The 6,377-nt window shown below is 29.0% G+C and overlaps 1 protein-coding gene across 1 annotated transcript in view; it reads left to right on the top strand.

The window, feature by feature from the left end:
- The first annotated feature begins 389 nt into the window (after positions 1 to 389).
- The window catches only part of LOC123528930 (plexin-B2-like), a 30,803-nt gene continuing 24,815 nt past the window's right edge, over positions 390 to 6,377 (top strand). Inside the window, exon 1 of the mRNA XM_053521924.1 lies at positions 390 to 473. The gene's annotated coding sequence lies outside the window, so the exon portion shown is untranslated. The remainder of the gene's footprint in view (positions 474 to 6,377) is intronic.

Genomic DNA, 6,377 nt, shown 5'->3' with positions numbered 1-6,377 from the left:
CCATAATATACAGAATATATTCTCTAAATCGAACAAGAAAGGTGTAGTTTTATTGGGGCTTCCTGGTAAAGTCGGCGTACAACTTTTAACGAAATTTTATTCGCTAAAGTTTTACAAGATTTCCAAATTTGTATAAGTTTATATACTTTCTAAATATAATAAAAACACATTTTCTTTTGAAGATTTGGACGAATACAATTTCATTAAGTGTTATACACAAGATTAAGGATACTTTTCAAGAGAAGAAATTCCGAGCTGAGACAGCTGTTCCATTGATAGGCGGTCCCTCTTTTTGGAGGTCAAATTTCGAGTGTTTTAAATCGCAAAAATATAATTGTCTACAGTAATTGAAACTTTGTTTACTAAATATCTTCAATAGTTTAAGGATTTGCAACACGTATATGTTTGAAATATCACACAAGATTGTGATGGATTAATTTTTCAATTTGTGGCGACCAAAATTAAAATCGAAGGTTTGTATGTCACGTAATACATTGAAATAAATGTGTCCATTTTGTTTCGTATCTTCAATATGTATAAATGCTTTGGTTTCCGTATAGATTTTACAAATGAGAAATCGAGCTCGAAGTCACAGTTTAAACGTAATAGCTGTAGTTGAATTTTGACAATCCAGTATCGGGGAAATTCATCCTATATTTCCACGCACTTTACTCTCTTAAATTGATAGTGTTTCTAACATATTTCATAAATAGTTAAACATCCTAAATATATTTCTTTATTTATAAATATGAAAGAAAAGATTATATCTGTCATGACAAAGTTCTCTAAAAGCTGTTTTGCTTATTCCTGAACAGATGTACAGCTGAAAAATAAAACTTATTTTTTCTTTATGTCGTCATTGCAATAATTACGTAACTGTAGTAAAATACTGCTATGCAAGATGTTAGCAATGTTTAATTCGGCTGTTGTTTTCTTTATAACTGAAACATCTTAAAATAAGAAAAGTCAAAAATTTAAAACTGAAACTGTTTACTTGAAGATATCATAAAAACAACCAAGAAATTCTTTCATGGATGTTAAATCAACTTCCATCTTTTGAACTCTGAAAAAAAAAGATTTTTGCTACATACAACATTTTCAAGAAAGTAAATTATAACTGTATTTTTAATGAATCTGACGCTTATATTATATTATTTGTATATATAATTTATATTACAACAAACTGCAGACTCGTATCGATTCGCAGTTTTTTTAACAGGAATGCAAATGTGAGATTCGGGAATGTGACTTATGTGAATATAAACAAATACGTCAGAGTGCTAAAATATTCTGCACAAACCGTATTGGTTTTTGCTGCTCAATGGAGACTGTCGTAAATACAGTTTGTTCTGTATATAATGTATTTTATTTAATTGATATACGACTTGCAAGCTAAGGTCTTATCTGCAACTCAATATTGTAATTGAAATTGCTCTATGTTTCCTGATTCGAATTGCAAACTACGGGCTGGTCTGCATTCTAAATACAACCTGTTGTCTCATCTACAAATCAGTTCACAACTAAACAGGAAGTGTTTACAAGTTTGCAGTTTCCTTGCTGATCTCAAATACAGACCAAACAACAGTTTGCAGTTCGGATCTCGGTAACATGAACACACAAAATAAAGTTATAACCTGTATCAACCATCACCTCCTTTATGACCCATCAAATACGTAATGCAACAAAAACTGTATACAAGCATTTCAATCAAAGTAGTAATGTAAAATGATGGTGCGAAAACAATCTGACCTCACCTGACCCCTTGTCCCTATTCTATAAGTGCACTTTAACCTTACCCTAAACTTAAAATACTAACTTGGTACCCTTGATACCCTAAAAATCTTTTAAATCTTTAGTTAAACCGAATGAAAACCTTTGGTTTAACCAAAAAAAAAAAAAAAAAGATTTTGAAACAATTTAACCTCACTTAACCTCTTATCCCTATAAATTTTAACGACACCGGTGTCGTTTTCTTTAACAAGTTTATCAATCAATATCGTTTGTGAAGCGACGAGTTTAAACAAATATTGGCTCAATGTAAAGCGACACCGGTGTCGTTTTATTGGATTTATTTTCATTCATAAAACCGATATGTTTACATTTGTAGTACAATTCGTTTAAACTTCCTTGTGATCGATTTACGTTTTACAGCTGATTTAATATAAGTGTCATAGGTAAATCAAGTGCATTTTCTAAAAATGGCTATGTAGGAAACCACAAATTCAACCAATCAAAAGCCTGCCATTTTTCTGCCAACTTGGCAGACACTGCCACATTGCTGCCACTTGGCAGACTTTTGGCAAAATTTGACAGTAGTGTTATAACAAAATTTTGAACACATTATATTTTATATATTGTTTTATTAGTAGATTTTTTACAGTAATTTCTTTTTATCTGAAGTCGATATTTACTACTCTATTCATAAAGTCGACATTGGAAACTAATATGTTTATCTTGTTATACCTTGCACGCCACCGAATCAATAATAGATTAAAGCTATGGGCACGTAATAAATTCTATATTACAAGATTTAAGTACAAACAACTGAAATCACTCAACCGTTTGAGTATGCCATAGGCATATGCATGATTGAACATACGCTTTTGAGAGTAGTTGGAATATTCCCATTATATTAATTATTCCAGTTAAATAAAAACACAGTAATTGATAAAAACTAAAGATTAACTCAAAAGTCTGTTTACTAATTCATCCGGTATGTACCGATACAGGTTCATCTGATATGTAGAATCTGATGTAACTACTCGTCAAAAGCGTAAAATTTACTTCTGTAGATGTTGAATCGTTATAAGGATTAATGTCAAACATTGTTCCTTGTGGTAGATGAACTTTAATTTTTTTCTTATACATAGATATTATTCTGTCCGATCCAATGTCAAAGTCCTCGGCTACTATATTTATTATATTACTGCCAAATATACCAAGAAATAGATCATCACTATCATTCCACCACCTAAATATAAACTGTGATATTGGGCTTTTAGTCGGTTTATTCGGTTCAGCTATAAACCCGGCCCCCGCTAATAAAATATTAATATCTATTATATAAGTTCCGGTCTTTTTCAATCACAAACACACCCCTCAAAAGCACATCTGGTACAGCTATTTTATGTTGTTGGTTTATGCGTATAAAATCTTCAAAATCTACGATAATTCCAGGTCTTAATTGAAATGCATTTAAATAGTTTAGACCGGCCATATCTTCATATGTTGAATATAACCAGGCACCATGACGGCTAAAATACTTTTTCATTTTTACGAATTCATAAAAACTGTATTTATCATAAAAACTGTTATATTCAAAAAGAAACACTTCATGTTTTACTCTTTCTTTTTCTTTTTCCAATTCTTCTTTTATTTTTTTGTCTTTCTTTTTAAGTTTAAGAATTATTTCAGCTAAATCATCAAGTCGTTTTGTTATAGCAACTTCAGAAGCAGATAGATTGTCAACAACACCCTTTGTTCTAGCTAATTGTGTTTCTTTTTTTAAGAAAGCATCTTTTACTTCTATAATTTTTTCCCAATTATTAGAATTTTTTTCATCATTAGTGGTAATTTCTTCGACATTAGCGTTTATTGCTTTAGTATTAGCAGTAATTACTTGGGTATTAGCAGTGATTGATTCTCCTTGTTTAGCTGATATTTCAACTACAGAGTCCAAATCATTTATTATTTTTTTAATTTTATCATTAAATTCATTAATATCTTTTTGTAATAAACCTGTAAGTTTACTTAACTCTTCGTACTTTATATTGTGACGTGCATCATCATTATTAATCAGGTCTAAAAGTTGTTTCTTCACATTTTCTAGCTGATTATTAATTATGTTAATTGCTTCAGTATTAGCAGTAATTAACTCTCCTTGTTTAACTGATTTTTCAGCTACAAAGTCCAGTTCATTTTTATGTTCTTCAACTTTAGCATTAAGCTGCGTCATATCTTCTTGTAATTTTTTTGTAATATTACTTAAGTCTGCATACTTTAAATTATGACGTGTATCAACAGTACTAATCCAAATTCGAATTTGTTTTTTAAAGTCATCTATTTTAGAATTGAGCTCTTTTTTAAAGTCATCTAATGCTGTGTCATGGTCATCACCTCTTTGTGAAGCTGCCTTTTCCAATTCAGCTTTATATTCTGCAAGTTTATTTGAAATTAATTCTAATAAATCTTTATGCTTATTTTCAGTTTCAGTATTTAGTTTATTTATTTCTGTTCTGATTTCTAACTGATACATATTTTGTAACTTTTTCTCAGCTTCAATAATCTTGTCTTTTAGTTCTTCATGTTTAATCATACTATCTTTTAATTCTTGAATTTGAGTGTATAACTTTTCAAAATTGGTTCTAAATACTTTTTTTTATATTGTCATCTGTTAAATCAGATTTCTCTTCAAGTTCTTTAATAGAATCAGTCATAGCTTTCATTTCTTCTTCAATTTTACCTTGTAATTCAACTATTAATAATGAATTCTTTTTAAAATCTTTTGTTAATTCTTCAATATTCTTTACTTCTGCTTCTAGTGTTTGTTTTATACTTTTGACATCTTCAAGTTTATAGTCATCTATTACACTTTGAATTTTTTTATACACAAACCGTCTTGGAACTGCATCAGCGGGTTTATCTGGATTTCCTAGGTTGATTATTTCATTACCTCCCATATCTAATACTCTGTTCATTGTGTTATCAAGTTCCTTATTTTTATGAAGATACGATTCCATGTCCTTTCTAAGCTTTTTGTATTGTTTTTAGTAGCATAATCACTTAAATCAATATCAAATTTAACTTTACTTATACTGTCAGGTTGATTAATTTGTTTTACATCATTAAAAACTCCCATCTATATAATTCCTGTAAAGTTTTTTCTTAAAAACTTCCTTGGTTTGTCAATATATAAGAAATCAAATTTTTGATTTGTTGCATTAGCAAAAGAGTTAGGGTTAATATTTTGTTCATTACAAATCATATCATTTTCTCGTTTACCTGGACTTTCAAATAAAATATAATGTGAACAGTTAATTCGGATATCTTTTGGTGTTTTATAGTAAGACTGACTTAAATAAATAACACAACAGTTTTTGTGACGTCCTTGAATAAAGTATTTTGTTATTTCATTTTGAACTTTTTTATCTTCACATACAAAATCATCAAATATCACTACTTCTTGTTTTTCTGATTCAAGATTCTCACAAGGTTCAATTTGGTTGGAATCAGCTGAATATTCAAGTATTTCATTTGGATCTACTTTAATTTCTTTTTGCAATTTCATTTAAGTGATTTATTAAATCCTGATATTTAGATTGTTCTAGGGTTTTAGCATACAAGTATAATTTATCATAATATATAAGAGGTTTTCGAAGTATATGCATTAATGTATTTGTTTTTCCAGATCCAGAAGATCCACATATTAACATTCTAAAACATGAATCTGGCATAAAAGGATATTGCTTAAATTGTTTAAAGTTATTGGATTTATCACTTTTTGTATCATAATTTGGAATTTCCATTTATATAATATTACATTATTTTACATTATTTTACATTATCTTACATTATCTTACATTATTATATAAATGCAATCAAAACTTAATGAAATAAGAATAAGAAAAAACTTAGTCGGGCAAAAGATGAGAGCTCTTAGAGAAGAAATAATGAAAGAAAATATTAAAAAAGCTACAAATCGGGATATGTACACTGAAATTTATAAACCAATTACTGAAGAAATAGAAAGTCAAAAGAACAATTATCAAGTCAGTTAAAAGCATTACCTGGAATAAAACAACAATTAGCGTTATAAGGTGATGAAATGAAAGACATACAAACATATCAGGGTTTACCACAGCTATTCCAAGAACCACCACCATTATTACCATCAAAACCGGCTCCCTATACATCAATAGATTGGGGAGATGAATTTCGGGAATTAGAAGATTATGGAAGAAAAAATATGAGAATAACTGAAACAACTTATGATACAACTGAAGAATTTCCTGAAATTGTTGGGACAAGACCAAAAGCAAAGGAAATACCTACAGTAGATTTAGATGCTTTTCTGGATAATAATGTTTTAGAAGAATATAAATATTACAAACCGTCTAAAATGTTTAACTTTTTTACTGCAGATGAATCTAATCCAGATAAAATAAGTAAAGACGTACTTAAAGATATAATAGATAATGTTACTGGAAATATTAAAAAATTAAATGGTCCAATAGCTAGCAAATCAAATTCAAAAGATCTAAATAAGCAAAAAGAAGCAAAAGAATTAAAACATGATCGAGATGAACTCATAAAGTACAAAGACCGGTTAAATAATATTCTTGGTATGGCTTCTACATATGGACAAGGAATAAAACATC

The sequence above is a fragment of the Mercenaria mercenaria genome, chromosome 13 (genome assembly GCF_021730395.1).
Source record: "Mercenaria mercenaria strain notata chromosome 13, MADL_Memer_1, whole genome shotgun sequence".
Classification (NCBI taxonomy): domain Eukaryota; kingdom Metazoa; phylum Mollusca; class Bivalvia; order Venerida; family Veneridae; genus Mercenaria; species Mercenaria mercenaria.
This window is presented reverse-complemented; position numbering and strand designations above follow the sequence as displayed.